Consider the following 25,420-nt stretch of genomic DNA (forward strand, 5'->3'; position numbering starts at 1 on the left):
AAGGAATCATGTTTGAAGTGATCCAAACAATTTATCTGCAGAACTGAATCTCTGGTGGTCCTTTTGCACATTGAAGTCATCGCTGTTTATAGACTCCCTCCAAATGTAGGGAAGGAAATGGGGCTATGCCCCCAAGACTGCTGTGCCCCACTGGCCTTGCACCCTAGAGTTGGAGTTCTGAAAAGATGCACCTGGGGACACAAAAGATGGGTGTCCATGGATGTGCCAAACAATTGCAAATCCTGATGACACAGGGTTTCCTGTGGACACCTATGCACACACAACCGTATGCACCCAGGTGGCCCTTTCCAGGCCTTCAGCTCTACATGCAAAGTTCAGAAGCTGGGTCAGCTGCTAACATGGTGGGGGGTAAGGAGTGGGTATGGTCTCATTTCCCTCTCTATGCATTTCCTCTGTATGTGGAGGGAAGTTGCGAAAAGGGTTTTGGTATTGCAGTAAACACATGAACACAGAAGTCTAAAGTTGCGGTGCACCAGCTGAATCCAGGAACATGCTGCCATCACAAAACCTTGTTTCATCTGCCCCATTATCCTTCTGATGTTCTCCCTGCATTGAAAAAGGTACTATGGCACCAGCCTTCCAAACGCTTAGACAATAAAATTCAGAATTCTGTGCATCTTTATTGATCAATGTTTATTGATGTTTCCCAAGGAAGACACACCATTAATGGGTGTGATTTGCTATTACTCAAAGAAGGTCCACTTGTTCCCACTACATACCATGGATCTACTGATCACATTCTGCCTTCATTGCATTTCAGTCTCATTTATTCCATTTTCCTCCAAGTTGTTCAGAAGAGTATCCTTTTGTCTCAAGCTTGGATTTCTTCTTCTGTGCCTCAGCTAAAAAGTCAGCAACAGATTTATCAGAATTGTCAATGCAAATATCAGAACTTTGCTCTGGGGGATCTAAGGGATTCTCCGGTCTACTCTTGTTAGGCAAAACAGTGATGTTGGAGAATGAGTTTGGCTTTGATGTACATGCTCATATTGCACTGACATCATGGTCCAAGCCAAGATAGGGTTAGGGTAAGCAGCTACCTGACTAATACCACCCAGCTCAGCAATGCCTATGTCATGCTGGCCACATGACCCGGAAAGCTGTCTGTGGACAAATGCCAGCTCCCTCGGCCTAAAGTGAGATGAGCGCTGCACCCCACGGTTGCCTTTGACTGGACTTAACCGTCCAGGGGTCCTTTACCTTTACCTTCTCTGAGTGGCAGCTGTTCTCCAGGGTTTCAAACAGGGACATTCCCTGCCCTACCTGAATATGCTGGGGCTTGAACCTGGGACCTTCTGCATGCTCGGCAGATGTTCTGCCACTGAGCTACAGTCCTTCCCCAGCCATTCAAGAGTCCTTTGGTTTCTCTTTCTTTCTGTCCTCTCGCCATAATTAATCCAACCCCCCACCGAGAACGCCTCCTCAAAATCCACCTTTTCCTTTGAGCCTTTTGCTCACTCCTCAACCAAAACAGCCTCAGTACATGTAACTGCTTTGTGACTCCCACTGCTGAAATTAAGATTATAAGCTTCTCAAGGGCAGAACCTGCTTGCTGTTAATCTGAAAAGCACTTTGTACATTGACGGCATAATAATCACAACAGTTACAACAGCAATAATATATAAAGGTCTAAGTTCTACCTCTGCTTTTGCCGATTGCAAAACCAATGCAATTTGTGATCGTGCCACCTTCTCTGCGGCTCTGGCTATTGCGTCAGACCTTGCCTCTTTTGCTGTTTCCGTCTTTGGCCCTGTACTGGCTTCTGATGCCTTCAGCTTGACTGCTGGTAATTTGGCCTTGGCTTCAGCTGCTTCTTCTGCTTCTCTTTGGGGTACATTTGTTCTTTCTTTCCCACGTGACATTTCTCAGCCTTTCCCCTTTGTTGCTGCTGTTCCTGCTTCCGTGTCTGCTCTTGATTGCTTTGTTGTGTAGCTATAAACACACACACACACTGCTTATCAGAATCTGAGAGTCTCGGACTGGCATTTGTCACTCTGAACCTCTAGCAAAATATGTCACCACCCCTAATTGTAAAGATTGCCAGGTAGAGACATCCAAGAAGGCTTCCTAAAGTCCTCTGCCTGGGGGCTGGAAAAATCAACATTCCCTGATGGCATGTGGGACAGCTAAATCCCTTCCCTCTCATCACATCTGAGAAAACAACTGTGAACAAAGGTTCCTACACCCCTGCCATGGAACAATGTATTCAGGATGCTGTGGGTTCATCAGCAATGGAATAGATATGCATTGCAGGTAATGCCTTAATATCATTGGCACTGTGAAAACAGGATGCTGGACTGGATGGGCCTTTGGCCTGATCCAGCAGGCTCATCTTACATTCTTACGGCAAATAAGATGTTTCTGGACTCCCAACTCCCACCAGCCCAATCAGCATGGCCAGTGGTGAGGGATGATGGGAGTTTCAGCCTAAAGATCTGGACACCAGGATAGGGAGGGCAGGACAAGTCAATCTTCAAGTGACCATGGGTTATATCCAATGTTAGCCCCACTTTGAATAGATCCATGAAAGGTCACACACACAACTAACTTAGGTTCATTCATTATAGTGGGTCTTCTTTGAGTAGACCTTAGTTGGATACAAACCCAAGTGCTGTTTTCCCCCAAGTCCCTAGGCTGGCTTCCATCACACCTCAGAATCAATATCAAGTTTGCAATACTTTGTTTTTTCACCTCTGATCCCCTTGTATCTCCTTCCCCCACCTATTCTCACACCTTTGATTCTACTTGGACTTCTTTTGCTACCTTTGGCTGTCTTTCCATACAGGTCTCTTGTACAATGTTGCCAGCTGCCACTGCCAGTTGTTGTTTTTTAGGTTCATGCTTTTGGATTGCTAATACACAGGCTACCCTCACTGCGTCTATCAAGTAATGGTCTGAGGACCTGGCTACATTTGAACACATTTCTTATGGACATCAGTTTTGTGGGGATAACTATTTGGACATTTGGAGGGCTTCCATTCATTAGCTTATATGTTTAACAGAAGAAGGATGCACTGATGGTTGTTGTATCATTAATGTGAACTGCTGTCACTGGTATTATTATTATTATTATTATTATTATTATTATTATTATTATTTTCTATCATTTCTTATTTCTTATTTATAATTCTTTTATTTTTCCTTCCCCTCTTTGTTAAATTTGCAAATAAAGATTTAAGTTAAAATGTTCTTAAATAAAAACCGACCACAGTCCTGTCAAACTTCCAATGTGCATGCACTCTGAAAGCCTGCGTGATGAACAGGGCTGGATACCCATGGCTCAGATGCACTCCAAAAGCAACACGGAGATTCTTGTTCTTTCTACATTATGAAACGGTGATGACATAAACAGTCAGCAAGGAGAACTACAGAAGAGAACTATGTCAATGCAAAGGGAGCCATGCTGGAAGGAGGAAGAGATAGTGCTGGGTGCTTGTCATATAAAAGTGAGGAGCAGAGCCACTGGGCAGGGAGAGAGAACAGCAGGAGAGAGAGGGGCAAAGTGGCTGGAGTATTTATATTCTGCAATTCCATGTGTGCAGAATTTTGCAGGGGGGTTACTGTCTGGTATAAGAACTGGGTATGTGGGAAGGATAGGCCTCATTGTTTAACAGCAAGATGTGACAGTAAAACAAGCAGCCTTGTAGCCCCATCCTGGCAGATGAAAGCCACCGCTTTGCTGAAGCTAACTAGGTCCAGCTCAGGTCAGTGCCTGGATGAGTGACCACATAGGAACCACTTTGATGCAAATGGTTGCATGGCAGAGGAAAGGTAGGATATAAATGCCATGAAATAAATAAATGACGTGTTTAAATGTAAGTAAATTGTAAGTAAATCCCACTGGTTAGTATTAAATTATATTTTATTCAGAGCAGACCACTGTAATTAATGGGCCCAACTTAGTCCAAGTAAAATCTAGCTGAATGCCACTCACTGAGTTCAGTGAAACATGCACCTCACGAGGGAAACACAGGATTTCAGCCTTTGGCCCCAGTCTAGCAAAAGTTATCTGTGACACAAGGCCCTTTCCTGGGCACCTACAGGTGAGGAAGGGAATCCCATCATGGATCTCGACCTTATATCTCACTTTTTCTTGTATGGTACAGTTCAAGGAAACTAACAAACAAGCCATAAGCGATAAGAAAATTATAGATTTCAAGCAAGCAGTACATCAATTAAAAACACCAGAGTAAAAACTCCAGAAAAAAACTCCAGAAAAGCAAAAGGATTGCGTATCAGTTATGGCAAAGGTAAGGAAACACCCCAATGTAAGGGGGGAATGTAAGTTCTTAATACTGCAAGGCCAACACAGAGGGAAAATATTTCAAGTGTATCACACACAGCCTTGTAGGTGCATTAAAAATACATCACTGCAATATAAAGCTTTAGAATGGGGGGGGGGGACCCATTAAAATAAAACTCAACAAGTCTAAAAAAACATTTCCAGAATATGGCTATTTGCTGTGGAAGAATCCTAACAACTGTGGTAGCCTTGACAGTGAAATCTAAGCATATCTATCTATCTATCTACCAACCTACCTGATTCAAAGCCCCTGCAATGTAAATAATTACACACACACACCCCGTCCTGCAGAAAACAAAGGACAAGTTGCTCACTTTTGATGTGTAACTGCTGTTTAACGTTCCACCTGCCTATCTGGTTCATTAAATAGTAACCCTGTAGTTCTGCTGACAAGAACGTATTCTCTACCTCCGCTCCTCCACCCCCAGTGAGTTACCCTGAAGACTGGGCATGCTCAGTGACCAATGAACAACGAGCTGCCTTTTCAGGCTGCAAAACTGCTGTCCTTTGGTAACACATGTACATTGGCAAGTCACTCATGCCTGCCTGAAGGCAGCCCTCGCAGCCCAGCCACAGCCAGGCTTCCCTGCCTCTCCTGCCCCCACTTCAAGCACAATGTCTCTCAACAGGGACAATATGAGTCCATTACAAGTCTGCTGTGTTGCTGCAACAAGCCCTGGAAAAATCTATTTCTCTCTCTCTCACCTAGGCATGTGAACAAGGTTCCCGTGTTTTGAAATCGCTTATGAAATATCACATTAATTCAGCATTTGGTGCACTCACCAAAGCAAGCATACATTGACTGAGACTCTGCAACCATGGGATTGCAATGTCCTGGACAGTATTATTTTCAAAATATATATTTTTGTAAAACTTTTTCTTTTCATAATAATAAATCCTGCTGCAGTAGTTTCACTTTCCATCCCCTTTTCAGATACATATATATCGTATGTTTGCAGTAAAATTTTATAAACCAAAATGTGTTATGGGTTACATGGCTGGAATTTGTGCTGCAAAACACTCGTCAAAGTTCTTGAAAATAGTTGCAAAAGCTTATGAAAGAGCATTAAAATTATGAAAGGGAAGCAACGTGCAAAGCAGGATGGGCTTAACACACACACACACACACACACACACACACACACACACACACACACATTAAAATAGAGCAAAATAACCTCACAAATTACATCACTACACTCACTTGCACTCATGTTGAACCAGGTGTGGACATACAGGGAAAAAAGAGTGCTATATAAACAAACATCACACCATGAGGAAGGAAAGTGTCTATTAGTGGTAACTTCATTGGTCTGGAAATCCTCAAAAGTGGTTCCTGTGCTTGGAATATAGACCAATTGCCTGTTCTGGATAGGGTTGCATTCCCTCTAAAGGAGCATGTATGTAGTTTAGAGCTACCTGGACACATCTTTGTTGTTAGAGGTCCAAGAGACTTCTGTGGCTTGGAGTGCCTTTTACCAGCTTCACCTGGTATGCCAGCCACAGCTGTATCTAGAAAACCCGCCCACTATAGTCCATTCATTGGTAATGGGTTACTGCGATGTGCTCTATCTATGTAAGGCTGCAGATGGGGCAGATGGCTGACAGCACCTAACACCTCTGCTAAAACATATGCACTGGCTACTCATATGAACAGGTTCAAGGTTCTTGTGTTAATATATAAAGCCCTGAGCAAGTTTGGTCTAGGATACCTTGATGACCACCTGAGCCCTTATATCACTGCTCAGGCACCAAGATCATATGGAGGACCACTGTTAGTTGTCCCTTGAATTTCAGAGGCCCAGCTCTTCAACTAGAAGCTGGGTATGTAGTGTGCTTGTCTCATGCAGTGGGACATTCTTCCAGCAGAGATTTGGCCTTTGACTTTCAGGTACTTCTTGAAGGCCTTTTTGTGCCAAAATGTTTAAAATGTTCTCGAGTTGCCAGTGGTTTACACGATTATTTTGTAACATTTTTGTGGTGTTTTACATTTCATAGTACTTGATGTTTTCTATGAGTTGGCAGTGTATAAATATATGCATAAATAAAATTTCCTGTGCAACCTTCATGCTCCTTCATGTTGCTTCAGGTTTCAGTGGAATGATTGTCCAAAAAATGGGTGTGCAGAATAGCTCTCAGATCCTGGATGCTGGATGATAGGGGAATCCATGTTACCCATGGATCTCTGTTGTAGCACATTCTATGCTCTCTGAGGCTTTAAAATGTTTCTCTGAAAAATCGTGTATATTGCTGCATCAAACATTTGTGAGCATTGGTCTTTGCTCATGCAAACTGTAGGCTTGCTGAAATCAATGGGACCTAAAACTGCTTATTGTTGAATCATACCCATAGTCATTAAGCTCGGGTCATTAAGCAGCACCTCTGGGTATTCTCTAGAGAGAGAAAAAGTCTGGCCACTTACTGGAATATCACTCAATTGCTTCTCTGGACCTCTGCCTGATTATTATCACTTCAGAATAGCCTTAAGAAGTTCTCATACTTTTCAGAACCCTTGAAAAGCCAAGGTAATAATTGACAGCAAGGAGGGCAAACGTTCAATTCACGAGAAGCCCATAATAATAAGTGACCTTCTTTACGTAAAAACTTTTATTTATCTCCCAAGGACAACCATGAATTTTGCATGATTCTGTGCTTAGTGCCAAACATGGGCAAACGTGGGAAATCCAGTCTGGGATAAATGGAGAAAGAACTGGACACAGGTAAGGGAGGTGCAGGTTCAAATCCCCAAGGGTGACCTTGGGTGGTTCTAAGTAACGGCAGAGTGCTTCAGACCTAGGGGCCAGATGCAATTCTCCAGACATCTCTATCTGGCCTTTGAGACTACCCTCCAGGCCAAGCCCCCCTCTCCAGTCCACACCCCTCACTGGCATTGCTTCACACCCTCCTTGAGGGTTTTTGCCTGATATAGGTCTCCTTGAAATCTGATAATGCGTCTTGCTTGCTTGGGTGGCAGATAGGGAAAAAGGAATGAGTGTATGTAGAAACTAGCCTGCTGTAAAAAAGGTAACATTTATATTACTTGCTCTATAATTTTGCCACTTACGGAAAAGTGGGATTAAAGTTTGTGGAAGGAAGCGTAAGAATATCTATTACTCCATTGGATTTCCTTCTCCAGGGTAAAATCATCATCAACATCTACTGCTCTTGACCAGGATTAAAATAATGTGACGTTTCCTTCTTGCATTCCCTGCACTGCTCATGGTTCTGGTGCCAAATTCAGCCAACAGGAAAGATTTAATCCATGAAAATTCATTAGACACAGTGCAGGCAAATGATCAGAGAGCAACAAATGAAACACTCAACCAAGTCCAGCAAACAAAAACATGGGAGAAATCTCTGAAACAACTGTCTGCTCAATGCTCTTCTCCCTTCTTTTAACTAAAATATATTAGGTCACCCATTGCTTTCTTCTTAAAAAATCCCCCAACCCAGTCATACTGAGGAGGAGACACCACAGATAATCTACGTCAGCAGTACATAGTACCCATATCCCATCTCCATCTATCTGCTAAATGCTATTACTGTATCTGATGCTATATTCTTTCAGTCTTTCTTCATTCACACTACAAGCTGTCCCACTCATCTTGATGGGTGGTGTTACATAACAATTTTGCTTCTTCAACTTCCAAAAATGAAGTTCCAAAATGAAAATTATTTTTTAAATAAAACTAGAGCTACAAGAAATTAATGTAAACATATCTGCTTCAGTTCTACCCCCCCAATGGATAGAGTGTTGGGTTTTGGATTTTGGAGGCCTGAGTTCAAATCCTATCACTGCCATAGGCTTGGGAACAATAGCGATCTACCTCACAGGATTGTTTTGAATGAGGAATAATAAATAAAAAAGGTTTGTAAAGCACTGTCATGCTGTAAGTGGAAAAGAAGTGATAATATTAATAAAGCCAGTGGTTTATAATGTCCCAGTGTCAAGCTTAAATCCCACCTTCTTCCCACCCCGCCACCCCTCTCGAAACAGTGAAGAGGAGCACAAAGAATCAAATTGTAGATTATCTTCAGGTTATTACTGGGCTGTGAGCTTTCTTGTCAGACTACCAGCAGAGGCAAAAGCTTTCTGAATCAGGCCCTTATCATTTAAACCATATTACAATTCAACATGAAAAATGACTCGCTCCAGATTGCATAGAATAAAGCATCTTGAGATGCAATAGAAGCACCCAATTTTCAATAAAGATATTAAACCTAAGCCTCAGAAAAAAGGAGGGGGGAATAATTACATCATTTTTTGCTTTGAGTTTTAATGTTAAATGTGTCAATTTATAAAGCTAGGTGAACATCCACAATTCATAAGCAGACTGCAGCTAATTAGATCCCCTTTGATCCTTTATTTTTGCCCGGGAGCTTATTTAACAACTTTTCACAAAACCCAAGGTTTTGATGCACCCACAAATGGACTGGTAGAGAGCTCAGCAGGGAGTGATTCCTCCCCCCACTCCTGCAGCTCCCCTGAAGTAGGTGCCCATCTTTTCTGAAAGCATGTGGTACTATTACTGATGAGGATGCTTCCTAGATGTGAAGCATTCCTATTTAAGATATTTGGATGGAAGGCTGTATAGAATGGCAAAGCATTCTAATTATTTGTGATAGGAATGATATTTGTCTCCTCCCTATGAATGCAACCCTTTAGAAAGAGAACCTCTTCTTTTTAAAAAAAAAAAAAGGGGGGGGGAGGAGGTAGCAAAAGAAGTGATAACTGATTCTGTGCCAGTTCACACAACCTATATTTAAGGTTTCAGACATGGGCTGCACAGGCCAGGTAAGACTATTTGCTGATCCAGGCCAGTATGGTCTACTGTACTCTGACTGGCAGCAACTCCCAGGCAGAGGATATCTTTCCCTTCACCTGCTACCTTTACACTTTTTAGCTAAAGAAGCCAGGGTTCGAAACTGAGACCTGTAAGCAACAGACTTCAGTCTTTTTCAGACCTGAGACCCACCATACAACACACACCCATTTCATTTCTTCATTTTTAATTGGTTGCATCTACCCAGGGATAGGGAACCTATTTCAGCCTGAGGCTTAGAACTTGCCCAGCCTTCCAGGGGCCTCGTTCTAATGCTGGGTGAGGCAATGTGGGCAGGCAAAAATACTCCCCTTTCCCCTCCAAAAATGAAAGTGTGTGTGTGTGTGTATGTGTATGCCCATTGTCACAAACACAAGTTAAGTTATTATTTGTGCAAGTTATGAGGTTCAACTTCCATGCCTGGAGCATACACAAATCTTCACGATGTTCTGATGAAGGTGAAAACTAGTAAAAATCACCTGACCAAAATGTTGGGCAGTAAATTGGGAGAAAGCCCACCAATGGGTAGAGAGCCCGGAGCAGCACAAGGCAGGTCACCAAAATAGGAAAACTTCAGAGATGGGCACTTAGCCCAGAGAGGAGAAGAGGTGTAAACTGTATTTACTCTTGGGTACCTTATCAGACAGATTTTCTTAAAAGCCAGGGAGTGGGCGGGGGGAACGGGACTTGTGGGTGGTTAGGCAGGGGTCTCTGCAGGTTGCCCTGATTTCCTTATTGAACTTGACGGGCCTTACTTCTATTCTGAGCGGACGTGTTATGGGTTTGTGTTGCCAAGGGGGTTTGATCTATCCATGGAGAAACGCTACCCTTGAGCAAAGGCCTTTAGCAGCCTGTTTAGGCACAGGTCAAAGACACACATGCTGAGGCTACTGACGTTTGCTAGATGCTAAGTGCTCCCTGCTGCTCTGATTGTACTTCTGGTACTTATGTAGCCTCCCACGTCCGCCACTGTTGTTTTTTCAACGATGGTAGGAGGAAACCTTGGCAAACAACAGCAAGGTTAAAGCTTAGCTCGACAGCAGTGTCCCATCATCTTGTGCAATTCTTCCTTTCTTTCCTTTTTGGTCTCCTTTGATGTTTTCAATTAAGCTATTGGTTGCGGGCAGCCCCTTTTAGCTCTGGAGGCTGCAGAGCATGTGTCCTCATAGCAAAGAATGTAGGCAGAGGAAAGTGAGCTGGAGCTGCCAGTAGCTATGCCCCTTTGAAAGACTCAGGGGCCCGGTCAGAAGTGGAGCCGATGCTGAGGAACCTGGGATGTGGGATGAGAGCTCCCCTCAGCACCTCATTACTCACAGCCTGCTGAGAGTCACTCCTCACTGGTGTGTCCAGCTGCAACGTCATAGGAGGGAATGTGGATGGGAGGAAACTGAAGAGGTGAGGGAGACAGCGAATGCATTGTGCCCCAGAAGTAAATCCCACTGAATTCAATCAGACCTACTTCCTAGTAAGCATGCACAGGATTGCAGCAGTGGTAAACGGGGCAATGGCAGGTGGGCCCTTAATGAAATTGCTAAGCCTCACACTATGAATCTCCCCCTCTATTTAAGCTAACAGAATGGAGAAAGTGGATAGGGAGAAGGCGGCTTTCTCTGTCTCACATAATACTAGAACTTGGGGACATCCAATGGAGCTCAAGCTTGGAAGATCCAGAAAGCACTTGTTCATCCAACACATAGTTAAACTATAGGATTCAAGATGGAGTGATGGCCACCAACTTGGATGGGTTTAAATGAAGAGGATTAGACAAATTCAGAGGATGGAGCTACCAAGGGTTACTAGCTATAATGGCCAGAGGCATAACTTGGCTCTCTTGCACTCTTGGCAAGGAGATGTTGGCCACCCAGAGCAGCAGAGGAGCAGCCCGGGGAGTGTGCGGATGAGTGGGTGGGTGGGCTCCTAGTCACTCTGAGCCAGAGTGGAGATATGCCATTTTTGTGCCCTCCTGGGCTTGTGCCCTTGGCAGGAGCCAGCCTGGCCAACCCCCAGGTACGCTCTTCATAACAGCTATGAGCATTTGTAAAGTGGGGAGAGTGTTGTTCAGGTTCTGCTTGGGGGCTTCCCATGGGCATCTAGTTGGTCATGGTGAGAACAGGATCCAGCATGACTCTGCTTATATTCTTATGGGTGGCAAAAAAAGGTAATGGTGGTGGGTACTCTTTGCCTGTAATTCAAGCAGCCAAAGGCAGGGGTCATGTGTACTATATACATGACCTTGTCGTACAACAACCCTGTAAGGTAAGCCAATATCAATACTGCAAATGAGGATGAGATGCTAAGGCCACCTAGTGAGAGCAGAGCAGAGGCACAATTCAAACCAGGTGGCTTCTTACTTAATACATTGTTAAGAGGTCCCTTAGCCATTACTCTACACCCATTTGCTAAGATAATGACTGTGTTTCTGAGACATAATAAAATAATTATTCTTAATATACACAACTCTTAGAAGATATCTGAAGGCAGCCCTGTTTTTAATGTTTTGACATTTTACTAAGTTTTTATATGTGTTTTAAGCTGGCCAGAGTGGCTGGGGAAACTCAACCAGATGGGTGGGGTATTATTATTATTATTATTATTATTACAACACAATTCTTAAATCATAAGTAGAGATCTAAGCCTTTCATTATCCTGTTCCTATAGATTTTTACACATCTCTTGTTCACAAACCGTGTCAGCCTTCTAGCATGAAGAACTCTGAAAACTGAACACCTTACTCAAAATTCTAATCCACAGCATCTTTCATTTTTTAAATTATGATTTGTCAGTCCCAGTTCCATCTTTAAATTGCACCAGCTTCTGTGAAACATTTGTCCCAATGGCCTTCCTTACCTTTGCTCAGATGGTCTCCTGGCCAGTTATATTTTCTAGTTTAATAATCTTCTTCCTTCTCTCCTCCTCCTCAACGTTAAACCATTCCTCACTGGAACTGAAGGGGGGAGAAATGAGTAAGCAAAAAAAAAAAGGAAAGGAAAGGAAAGGCATTAGGAGGAGGTTCTAAGAGATTTTTTGCCTCTTTTATCCAGTGCTTTAGATCACAATATTAATTATTTAGAAGAAACCACTTGTCCTTTGCCTGATAACAAATGTAATGTATTAACAAAATCAATACTGTGTATCAGTGGCGTACTGCTTTGTATTTTACAGTATCACTCTGCTACCCTTGGGGCAGCAGGATACAAGTGATATTAACCTTGCATCCTTGTGATTATATGGATTCTCCTTCCAGACACTGCTGAAAAAAATCACAAAGCAATTTGTGACAGAAGTAAAAGGCTTAGTAACATTCCCAACATTTTCCTCCATAGTGAAGTATCCATGAGGAACACAGAGGATTTAAAACAACTATGAAGATTTTGCATTGCAACGCAGCCAAATGTCCCAGCCACAAAATCTTGCTTTTATCACAGCACTTGGAAGAAACTTAAGTCACTTTTGCCTGGTATAGAGTAACTTTATTATTATTTTATTTAAAAGCCTTGTGACAAACAGTTCTCTAAAGTACCAATTTTTACATACTGTATAACAAAACCAAAACTAGGCTTGTAAAAACCATTGGCATATTACAGTGAGCAACAAGAGTTAGGCAGTGATGGTGGTACATTTTTCCATTCATCCAAGTGGGTCTCTCTATAACCTGCTATGCTGTGGGAGATGCATCTATGCTCTCCTGATTGGGTGCATATTATAAAACTATGCCATGGACCACATTTGTCCTCTGGTCACTTTCAGCTGATAAGTCATTTTTTCAGCCAAAGCAAATGGTCAGACCTGTTCATACCAGGAACCTCACCGTTGCAAGTCTTGTAGTCAGCAGGAAAAGCACATCCTCATCTGGACTTTTAATAATACTGTAAAGGTAAAACTACAGCTTGTCTGACTTGCTATATCTCCCACTCCAGATGTTTTGCACCATAAGACACGGCCACAACGTTTGAAAGAGCATCCTCCCACACTAAACTCCAACTCTGAGGTTTTGTGTTTTGTTTTTTTCAAATGATCTTCCAGCTTCTGTAACCCTGGCCAAATAAAGGCAACACTGCCTTGGAAATTGTGGGGAGGGAAGTATGGAAGAAAGGGGATATATAAATTTTATAAACAAAGCAACAGCATAATAGAAAGCACCTGCTGCATGTTCTACGTGACATCCTGTTTCCGGTTAAAATTTTATCTGTACCCATTTCTGATGTGAGGAAGTCAGTCCCTATTGAAACCGTTGCAGGGTTGATTAATTGTGGTTTCACGTAGCACACCCAGCGAGTGGCCAGTGTTAAAGGCAGAGGAGCTTATAGGCCGATGCATATTTATATTTATTACATTGTTGGGACCAGGCATGCTTCTACACAATAGACATAGCACTCGGCACTCTTTGTCCATTGCATCCCATCTTCAAATCTTGCACAGTGTCGGGAGCTTTACTCTTCATGCTGGCATAGCCTCCCATTGCATTCTAGCATTTCCTGCAGTTGGGAACATGGACTGTTGTTTCTTGTGATGAGGGAGCACCAAAGATGCAGGGAATTTGTTAAAAAAATGACACCCCACAAGAGAATGTCCTACCATCCCTCCAGAGCAGATCTGGAGGCAGGGCATGCTTGGGGGAGAGGGGGCAGTTCTGCTGCGCTCACAGAAGTTGTTCTGTGAATGCAGTGATACAACCATTAGGTCAGACTGCCCTTCAAATCGAGGATGTCTTCGAACAGGGCACTGTTCTCTGTAATGCAGGACACATGGCCACCTTATTGCTTGCCTCTATCTCTGAGTTCAATCCACATTAGCTCCCTGCAGGAGAGGGTGCAACTTATGGACAGGCTTCAATCATTTCACTACTTGTTTGCTTAGAGAGGGTGAACAGGCAGGCAGCAACAGGAAAGAGCAAAGTGGAGGAGGAGGAGGAGTAGAGGGAACCAGGGGCTCCAAATATTGGCAGTGGGTCCCCGACTGTGGCCTGGGACTCAAAGAACAGGTGCGCCACGATGCTGATGCCTGGTGCTGACTCTGGCAGTGAAGACAAATGCATGTTTCTAGAGAAATCTCGGTTAAGATCAACCTCCCCTTATGCTTTCTTCTTTCCCTTGGCCAGTCTTCCTTTCAGTTACAGAGGCAGGGAAAAACATCAGTGACTCATAAACGTCCGTCAGAAAGATAATCCAATAAAGTAAATTGGACAACAATAATGGCAGCCACACAAGCACTTTGTCTCTGGCTCTTCAGTGTCTGTTGAGGAATGGGCTGGAGTGAGAAAGGGTGTCCGTCTGCTTTAGTTCAAAGAAGGCAGAGCACCTAACCTGAAGCTGAAATTTGCAGCCGCAGAGATGGGGACATCAAATGCTGAAGCAATCTGCATGTCCTAGGCAAATCTCCAAGTAAACACTGTGCCATTTAAAGCACTCACCAGGGACACACAGGCACTCTGGCACACAGCCACTCAGCAAAATGAGGCGGAACAATTAACAGTGTGTGCTCCTGGTTGTACAGCTCTTGACACCCAAATACCTGGAAGCACTTAAGTGCGAAATCCACCTCATTGCCCCTCTTGGGGAAAGACAAGCTTCTTCTGCCAATTTTTCTGATTGGGAAGTAGAGTATCAGCCCTACAACTGGGGCCGAAACACCAGATTTGGGTGGACTCGGGCCAGAGAGAAAAGAAAAATTCCCCTTGACAGTCTCAGTGAGTTAATTTTGTTATCATATTTGTGTTGCTGCCATATATGGGGTTGGGAAGAAATTGTCCCTAACTCAGAGTGTCATGTAAGTACAGTTTTTCTCCCTCCTCTGCACCATGAGTAGCTCTAGCCTGAGTCACTGAGATCTCAGTGGGCAGTCTTAAAAGGCCATCAGTCTTAGTATACAAGCATCTGTATACTGTTAGGGGAACAGTACTAGCCTTTCTTACTGTTCCCTTTGTTGTAAGGCTTACAGTCATATCAGAAGTTTGTAGGGAAAGATGTAAGATTATTTAAAGTGGTAGGTATCACTAACAACAGCAAGGGTTTTAAGCAATGAGGACTTTTCATCGCTTCTGCTACTTATGGTATAACTCTGTTCTGTTGCAAGCAGCACCTGTAGCAGACACCTGTGTTGCAATTTATTGAATTTTGATTACTGTACCTCTGATTTTAATTTTGCTTTGACTATATTTGAACTGTATGCAGGCTGTTTTGTGGGCAGAGCCCAAATAGCTAAAACACAGCATACAAAAAAACTTTAACTAAGAGGGCTACAGGAATGGATCCTTAGCAAGAGACTTTTGGTGTGTGTTTTTTCCTAACTTACTAGATTTTCCAGGAAAAGGGTAAATGGTTGACATTTTGATGCCAACAATTTTGCATGGATACTGAGAGCCAGTGCTATGCAGTGGTCAGAGTGTTGGACTAGGACCAACCAGGGAGAGCAGGATCCAAATCCCCCCTCAGCCATGAAGCTCATCTGGTTGACCTCTGCGTAAGTCCAGGATGCTGGACTCAATGGGCCATTGGTCTGATCCAGCAGGCTCTTCTCATGGCCTTGGACCAGCCACTGTCTCTCGCCTAACCTACTTCATAGGGTTGTTGTGGGATTTAAGTGAGGAGAGGGAGAATCATATACAGCACCTTGAGCTCCTTGGAGAAAAGGTCAAATATAAATGCAATAAATAAATGGAAAGCTTGTGTGGATGAGCAGCACTGATCTCACAATATGCACCTGTCTGGAAGTACCCTGCCAAAGATATATAACATAAATCCACCAGAACTCGAGAACCTGCATTTACCCACTTTCCTTACGCACCAAGCTAAAGGAAAGGCAACACACCTGAAAAGGGCAATCACTGGTAATCTACCTGAAGGGTGTGCATTGTTTTTCAAGGGTGTCCATTGTCTTTGCAAGAGACTCTTCCTGACAGATACCTTTGTCAAGGGGAATCGGAGAGGGTGGGGTGGGGTGAGAAGAGGAACAACTAAGCGAAGGCACAGGCTTGGACTGCAGCCGCAGTATCCCTCTTGCTCAGCCAATGCAGCCAAAGTGGTTAGCTCTGGGATGGCTTGGGACTTCATGGCTGCCATAATAACCATGGGGCTGTCCCAACATGTCATCAGCTTGACAAATGCTATATAGCTGTGCAAAATGAGGTTTCTGTGCCTTCTACCAAAAGCAATGTTATCTTGCCTCTTCATCTCAGAAAGCAAGTAGCTTGCTTCCAGGGATCCTTCTAATTTATATCCTGAGAAGCAACACCAAACTGAACCAAATGAACTGCTCCAAACAACCAATGACACATACACACATACACAGCCCACCCTCCCTGGTTATATTTTTGCACTTCTAGACGGAGAATAAAAAGGAGGAGGAAAGCAAACAAGTCATGGAGGGATTTTCTGTTTCTCTAGTCAAACACGGTAAGAGAGCGGTTCAAAAGAGGCTAATTAAATTCCAAAATCCCTGAGCAAATTCATTAATAATGATTTTGAAATAAGCAGTTAACCAAGGAAGCTTTCAAGGTGGGGAATGATTGATATGGGGGGAAAGAGAGGGTGGGTGGGAGAGAGAGAGAGAGAGAAGTGGGGAGTAAGGAGAGGAAATCTCCATAATATGTGGGACAAAATACACAAGAGACTTTCCCTGGATCTGCCTGTGAGCTGTGCATCTGCAAGAGCCTGTAAAGATGGGGAACACACACAAAATGCCAGAATCAACACAGCCTAGAAGAGACAACATCAACCACTATCATAAAAAGCAAAAACTGAATCCGAGATTTGACACCAATCTAAATGGCCATGCTAAGGTCTTACGCAGCTATAATGTTTTCATTAACCATGGTTAATCTAGCTATTGAAACCATGGTTAAGTATTTGTTACAAGTATGAAACTATAGTTTAAAGTGGATGGGGAAATGATGGTTTGTATTCACCATGTATGGATAAGCGGTACATTTGCACTGAGGTTAGGTCACTTATCTGCTGGAAAGCTGCTGAAGAAGGACTTGTTGATGTCTCCCAATATCCACTCTCTGAGAGCAGAGTTCAGAACATCACACTAAATTGTGCTTTAGTAGTACCTATATATGTTATATCTGCATGCAACACTGAATAAACTGTGAGCAACTTGTGACCTGTAGCTCTCAGACTAATTTCCTGGGGGTGGGGTGGGGGACAAGGAGGGAAAGAGGATTTAAAAAAAAGTTACTTTTGAAGCCAGGTGTCCTGGTTTCTTAGGTTTTTGTATTTCTCTCTCTCCATCACTACATGAATTTTTTTAGGATAGAGGAGTGAAATCTAGAAAGAGAAGGCAGGCAGGGGTGGGGGTTGCCAGTTTGATTGGCCGTGACTAGCTGCAATTAAAACTATAATTTATTGTCCTGGGCTATGAGTATAATTTCAATGCAGAGAATTAAGGTTTTCTGCTGAGATGGAAATAAAGATTAATTTTTAATTTCCTTTCTCATTGCACATTTAAGAGCAATAGACTCCACAGAAAACTACAGGTCAAAATAGTTTTATGGGAGGGATGACAGTGTTCTGTTGGCGAATAATTTAATGCTCCTGCTGCCTTTTTAATATTTGACTGCAGCTCCCTCATGTGAGACGGAGGCAGTGGATGCTCTGTGCGAGAGTGGGTGCAATGCAGCAGCCAGGTCAACCTGACTTTGACAAGAGAGAGAGAGAGAGAGAGAGATTCCTTCTTCAGCACCTAGGCAAGTGCTAACGCTCCCTGTCATGGTGGAACTTAGTGGAGGCCCATTGGGGTCTCAGCCTGCCCACATCAGCCACCTGCCCCACCTGCCTGCCCTCTATCTTACAACCAGTCCAGAGGGTGGCACTGCCTGTCAGCTTCCTCCTCCTTAAGTCTTAGGGTGCCCTCAGACAGTCGCCATTTTCCAGGAAGGATTCAAGCACATATCAGAACCTTAGGCTTAGGCAATTAAAGTGGATTTTCCGGCTGGATGAAAAGCTCTCTGCCTTAGATGCTTAATTTGCACTGTTCTTTAAACTATTTTTAGATGTTTTTTATGGTATCTGTATCAGCAATGTCACAAACTCATGTTCTTAGGTTCCGCACTGATCTGGATAAAACAGAATAAGAGGAAGATTCCTGCATGACGCACAGTATTTTGCTAGACCCCTCACTGCCCCGAAGAAAGTCTGTGTAAGTGTTTGAGGCAGGGAACCAGTAATGCAAGGCACATTAAAGCAGGCACTAATTGTTTCTGTTCCTCTGAACCGGAGGTGGTGGGATTCTCTGGAAGGGAGGATTTTTATATAGATTCAGAAAGGGTTACGGCAGAGCCTTTAAAAGACTGTTTTCGAGATCACTGGCTTCAGTCTCTGGTAACCAACCACAAGGTTTAAGCATTGCCTGAGTGCAAAGCATGGCGTGGATCTCCGGAAATGGCGTTTAGATGTTTGTCTTATCTAAACGAGCTCAGGGCTGAGTAAACTGCTCAGAAGAGAGTGAGTAACCCTGACAAAGCAACCACCTTCTTATCACAGCCTCGAAGAGAACTGAACAGAATCAGGCATCAGAGACTTATCTTCCATATGATGTTAAAAAAAACAACCCAGGCCTGTCATACTGATTAGCGCCAACTAATTATTTCTGAGGCCCCCCTCTGCATCATTTTTTCGTGTACGCAGCTCAAACCGGCCACATCCTGAGCTATTTGGGCACAGTGTCATTTGCCCAATGGTATTGTTTTGTACGTCTGGGAAAGCACACAAACAATCTTGGAAAAATTACTTTGCAACAACTGGAAGAAGTAACAGGTTCTGGAACATTTGCTGAATTTCTGGATCACTCTGACTTCTGGTTTCAGTGCAATGAACAAATCAGCTAGTGCTCTCTGGGCCAATCCCCATTCTATATGACTCCATCTATATATTATAATCATCAACTTTTCAATTTAATTTAATTTTTATTATTCATTTCATTTCTATACTGCTTTATATTTTTAAGGAAAAAATGTCAAAGTGTTTAGCAACACATTAAAATACCAAATAAAACAATCCAGAATGAAACATAATTGTCTATCCTGAATTGTGTGCACTTCAAGCCTTTCACACATTAGGCTTAAACTGATTTTGTGCCCAACTCCTCCTATTTATGCCAATGCCACCTAACTGTGCATAAGGGGGGGCGGCAGGCATTTGTGATGCAAATGAGCATTCTGACCCGTGAAAGGTTTCTATTTTCCTTGCAAAGCCAGCTGTAGCAAGATCCCTCATGAAGGCTCATGTGCGAAACTGGCCCTTTGGTGTGCTGAGATGCTCCAGACCTTAGGTGCACAGCCAGTCCTACAAAGCAAGGATACAACACTCCTTCAAGCAAACACTGGATATCATCCATTGCAGGTCAATGCCTAATGAAAGTCCCATCTCCTAAATCATGGGTGGCTAACCTGTTAGGCTCCAGCTCCTATCAATTCCAGCCAATGTGGTCTATGGCCTGATATGATGGGGCTTGGAACTCAACAACAGGTTGGCTGCCTCTGTCCTAATGCTTCTAAATGGATAAGAAACTAGGGACAACTTTGCCAGGTCAGATGTCCATCAAGCCCAGCATCCCACTTCCCATAGTAGGGATACTATCAGGAAGTCTTTGAGCAGAGCATGAAGCTAATAAATAGCTGTCCTTCACTGTTGTTCCCCACCTTCCCACCTGCAATGGGAATTCAGTATCATGCTGCCTATGTTCATGGAGATTCCATATAGCCTTCATGGTCATCGCCAGACCTATCTTCTGCAAATTTCCCTAACCATCTAGTCATATAACTGGTGACCATCATCACACCTTGTGGTCGTGAACTCCACTCATTAGTATTGGGTTGTGTGAAGAGCTACACTCTTCAGATCGCCCTGAATGTTCTGCCACTTAAGTTTCTTGGGGAGCAGTTTGTCACTGAAAAGCTACAGCCTGTTCTGTTCCTTGAAGCTTGCTCCAGCAGACCTCTAGTGCAAAAATAAGCAGAAACCCTTGCATCGCAACAGGTCACTCCGGCCTGATTCACACACATAACGGAATGCAGCACAATGGTATAACCCCAATAGAGCTGGTGCTTGCTGTATTTCATTTGGCTTAAGGAGATAAGTGCTTTACTAATTAGAGGGTACCATAGTTATGCGCTGTGCACTGATTAGAAATAAGTTCTATCCTACCCTGGAGAACCTGCAGTCCAAATTCTGACATATCTTGATAAGGGATGTTAAAGCCCTTCTAGAAGAGAAGATGGACACGGCAATGTGATCTCACGGTCATTCTGCTTGTTATTTCCTAAATCTTGCAAGTTTTATTTTTTTATTTTTTTCTTATTAAGAGTCCTACGCCTCAGGACCTTCTCTAAGAGCTAAGCAACATGATCCACAGAACCACATGGTGCAACTCTTGCTATGGTGTGCTAGTTCAGGCTATACTGGTGTATGATTAGGTTTGACTGCTCCCCACCCCCACACAAATACATTTTCTGGCTTTAGAAACCAAGCACATCAAGGAAAGAGAAAGGTTATGGCTTAGCTCAGGCACTATACAACCTGTGATCCATCAATTCTTCCTGAGAGTCCTCCAGTTTGGCCTTGACAACCCACCACCACCTGGTTTGCATGCAGCAGAACCAGGGGGTTTGATGAGCCCGCTGGTAGGCTTTTGATTTAGATACCCATTATGTTCAGCTTGGTTCAACATCTCCAAATTATGACCCAAATGTCTTTGCATCACATTCAGGCAGTTTTACTAGGAAGTGCTAACTCTTTTTAAAAATCTATCTTGTTAAACCAACAATACAATCCAACCAATACAATCCAACCAGCTAAACAAAATAGTACATTAGTTTTGGAAGCTGATTTTTCCAGCAACCACACCTTCATTTGGAATCTTTCATGCCATCTTTGGAACCCAAACACCCACCCTATCATTTAGATATCAAATTATAAATAATTATTTTGAGGTCCAAATAGCCCTGCTGTGTTTCAAGCCACAATTCACAATACGCAGGTTTGGATCCTTACATTCACATATGAAATAACATGGGAAAGGGTGGGCAATGTTAAATCCAAATCAGCTCAGTGTTACTTCCTGGCTGTCCACCCCTCTCTCTCATTTTCCACTTTGCTTCTTTTCTGAAGTACCTATTGGACTGGTCAGCATCTCTTATGTCCACATCCAGCATTGTGGAGCTCCTCCAATATATGCTGCCAGGATATATTATTATACCATAAAGGGAATCTTTGCACCTTGTTCAAATAGCTCTTGTCATTTGCATATGAAAATCTTCCCTTCTAAGAATGTAAATAATAATTGAGAGAGAAGACGAAAAAGAAAAAGGCAGGTTTGTGGATGGAGGGGAGGTTGTGTTGAGAGGGAAAGAGAAATGAAAATTTTGTTTGCAAAAATTCTGGACTGAATTAACAACAGATGATGTTTACACAGAAGCTTAGCCAAAGGAGCTGTGCACAGCTCAGCACCTTCAGCACACAAACTTCCCAATGATCAAGCAGCTCCTCTGCATTGTTAAAAGTGCCTGTAGGACAAGAATCAGAGAGAGGGGCCCACAGCCAGCAAATAAATTCTTAATACTGGAGCCCATTTTCCACTTGGAATGCTTGGCAATCGACAGAGGCTGCTATGGGTCACAAAACTTCTACCAACTCACGTCCATACGAGTTTTATTCTGATCAGATGAGACTGCAGGAGCATAAAGGGCAAGCGTCTGGCCTTTGTGAGTTGGTCAGATATTTGCATCCTGAGGAGAATTCAAACAAAACTTGCCCAAGTGGTCATTTCAAGGCCACATAACTTTATGTGGCAAGCCGCCAGTTCAGACCCTCCAAGTGTCCCTATATTGCAAGGACAGTCCCAAATTTACAGAAGCCATCTCGGTTTCAGATTTGATACTGGAATACCCTGCTTTTCCTTACGGTGTCCCTATTTTCATCGGGAGAAATGTTGGAGGCTATGCCAGCTAAGAACCAGAAAAGAGCCATCAAGTAGTGAACTCTATGGTTGGCCTGCTGAGGGAAGTTATCCTCACGATACACGTTATTTTCAACCATGAATGTTGTTGGCCCTGAGTAACAACACCAGAGCTGTGTGGCACGAGAAGGAATCAAGGGGGCGGGCACAGAATGCAAAATTTTAATGTGGGAACAAGGCTCTATGTGGAACTTTAATTTGGGGTTGGGACAGAGAATTTTGCACAGATTGACACTTATCACTGAAAAGAGAGCAAAGACAGGTTTCATAGGAGAGTACTTTGCTTTTAAATATGTATTTTTTCCCCTTCCAATACAGCAGAGCAACAAGGTGGGGAAACCCAGCTCAGACATGAAAGATAAATTCTTTAAAAAACAGCAACAGGCACCCACAAAAGATACGGGTGGGGAAAGAAAACAGAGATCTGATTAAAGCTCATGAATCAGCACGGCACCAGAAGACACTATCTCTAAACCGGAGGCCCTTTCCTTTCCCCTGCATCGTTTTCTCCCCGTTTCTACAGCAACAACACCCCCTTTCCCCTCCAACTCTACCCACCCTCATGCCCATGTCCAGATTGAGGTTGATAATGGGGAGCACTCACACTTGGGGTTTGCAGGATGAAGGCCTCAGTTCGTTCAATTAGAAAAACTGTTGCTTCATCACTTTTGGGCTCACGGCTCTTCCCCGTTTCTTTGTCAGTTTTCTTCACCTGCCTATTTCTGGTTTGGTGGGGTGGAGGGCTCCCTTGGTTCTTGCCGTTTGTGGAAGCAGGTAAATGGGAACTGAAAGGGTTCCTTGAGATAAGAGGGCAGAGAGCTTAACGAGATCTGATGTTTGGCCTGCCAAGCACACTTCTAGAACATTCTTGCCACTGGCTTTATGACATCAGTGGCTGGATCCACCCAACTGAATTTGTAGCTTGCCCTTAAAAAAAACTTCTTATAATTAACCCCCTTCTCCTTAAGCAAAGCTCTTCTCAGAACACACCTGCTGAAATTAATGAAGCTTAAGTTAGATACATCTGTTAACTTCATTGGGCCTACTTTGTTTAGGACTAGTATTGGATACAACCTGTTGATTTTTCTTTTGGGTCTGGGTTGTACTTGTGAAGAAGTGAGCAGGCGAATCTGGGAGCTTTTGAAAGCAACGGAAAACAAGCTGTGAAGTAAAAGGCTGCATTCTGTATCTCCTCCCCTGCAATCATATTTCAAGATAATATCTTTTTCAACATTACTTAAAATACAGCAGTTAGATATGTTCAACCAATCAACATGAAAAGCTCAAAAAGCCCCTTCTTATGTAAACATGGCTGTGGGTCTCCTCAAACCCATCCATTTTGAGAGAATGCAGAAATCCATCTACTTTATTTTATTTGTAACAATCCCTTTATAAACTCAATAGTTTTTCGAGACAGATGAATGCCAATAAGTGAACTGTTTTTTGGTGTAAGTTTTTCTCTCTGTGCATTCTTACCACCTTTTTGACCTCTCATACTACTTCACAACACTCCAGAACTGTGTATTTTACAATAGCTTCACTTTCACCGCCCTCTGATTTATGTTTACCGTATGCTGTCATAGTACTGCAGCTCTTAATCTAGAGCAGGGATGGGGAATGTGGCCCTCTAGGCTTCTCTCTCTGGCCCTCAAGGCTCTCCTCACTGGCCCCACTTTGATTGCGTTTCCCTGGTTTGAATGCACCCTTGAGCTCCGTCAATGCTTCTTCCTTGCTTGGATGCAGGACAGAGACGAGTGTGCAGAAATAAATCTGATGTCCAAAAATTGAACATTTGTTGCTCCCCTCACTTGCTTATTGCCTAGCCCACCATAGACATGTTGCCTAGAAGGGAAGGTGGTGCTCAGTCTGGAAAAGGTCCTACCCCCACCGATCAAGAATCCATTGTTCCCCCTCCAAGTCTATGAATGTGGCTTTTGTTGTCTTCCAATTTCACTCTTACGGGGTTTTCACCATTCTTGGATTGCCCAATCCTGGATCAACTCATTGTTTGTTTGTTTTTTAAATCCCTTCAGTCTTGTCAAGAAGTACAGACTTGCTGCTTCCTCCTCCTCACGCATCATCAATACTTTACTCAGAGAAATTTCACATTTCATTTCCTGTGTTCTCTCCCATTGATGGCTGCTTTTGCCTCTACTTTTCATCACAGGCTGGTGCTTATCGATAAAGCCCTGTTACACGGGGAATACTATTTCCCCATCTGATCCTAAATTAATGTAAGAAATAGCCTTTATCAGGTTTCATCATTATTATTTTTCTTCCTAAATATGGCTCTCTTCATTTTCACACACACTTGTACCTCTCCTCAAGCTCACAACAGTAACAAATGAGTAAGGTATTTCCTTGCCTAATATATATTGGAGACTTCTCAGGGCAGTGAGAAAATCTGGACAAGTGTTTATACAACAGTAGAAATATTAGCAAATATTGCAATGGATCTGGTCGTGCAGAAGGCCTTGTTACTGCTTATACTCCACAGAATTAAAAGGGCACTTTCCAGGCTTCATTTTTCTTGGCATTAATGTGAAAATACTCTGTGTATATGCTTGGGTCGGGCGCTCAACAAATAAGCTGTTCAAAAGGGGACATATACAAACCTTATGAAAATAACTTGGAGGATCTCGGGTATTCCTGCCAAGCCCAACTTCAGCCTCATGTCTGATAGCTTAAGGCCTTCTTTCCATTGGCTTAGGGCCACCACAGAGTAACTTTATAATCTGCATGTTATCTAGCCCAGCTGTTGGTGTTTGCCTACACATGGGCAGGCCTTATTTGTGAGCCAGGACTGCGGCGATCCCAGGGCTGCAACAGGATGGACGCCTCACGTTACAGTTCAGGTACTTTGACAGAATTCCAGGGCTTGAGGGGGCCTCAGTTCCTGCAGATTGGATTCGCAGTGCATGGGGAAAGGTGAAGGTGGAAGGTAAAAGAGGCACCATAGCCCTGGCTAACATATACACCAATGTGAGATGCAAAGAAGGACTGGAAACATGAAGCGGAACATTTCCTGAGGTGTTGCCTTCTTTGCATTTGTGGGTGAAACTATGAGGCTGAAACTATGGAAGCTACTAAAGCAAAACCATATTCTGCCTTGCCCACACCTAGGGGGTCTAAAATAGGGGTGGGAGGCCCAGGGGTCAAATGTGGTTCTCCAAGCTTCTCTGTTTGACCCTTGGGACTCTTCCTGGCCCACATTCCTCACTTCCCTTGCTTTGCACCTTCCTTTTTGCCTGGCTAGAATGTGTCCCTGAACTCTGATAATGCCCCCTGCTTCTCTGGATGAAAGATGGGGGGGGGCGTG

At 43.4% G+C, this 25,420-nt stretch overlaps 1 long non-coding RNA gene across 1 annotated transcript; it reads right to left on the minus strand.

Moving 5' to 3' along the window:
• Positions 1–639: 639 nt before the first annotated feature.
• Positions 640–23,684, minus strand: LOC308472259. Its single transcript, XR_013983372.1, has 5 exons — positions 23,670–23,684; positions 22,706–23,298; positions 11,995–12,091; positions 1,662–1,953; positions 640–863 (listed from the first exon to the last, which is right to left on the minus strand). It is a non-coding gene; the product is annotated as an uncharacterized lncRNA (long non-coding RNA).
• Between the last annotated feature and the right edge of the window lie 1,736 nt (positions 23,685–25,420).

The sequence above is a fragment of the Podarcis pityusensis genome (assembly GCF_964106645.2).
Source record: "Podarcis pityusensis genome assembly, chromosome: 2".
NCBI lineage: Eukaryota > Metazoa > Chordata > Lepidosauria > Squamata > Lacertidae > Podarcis > Podarcis pityusensis.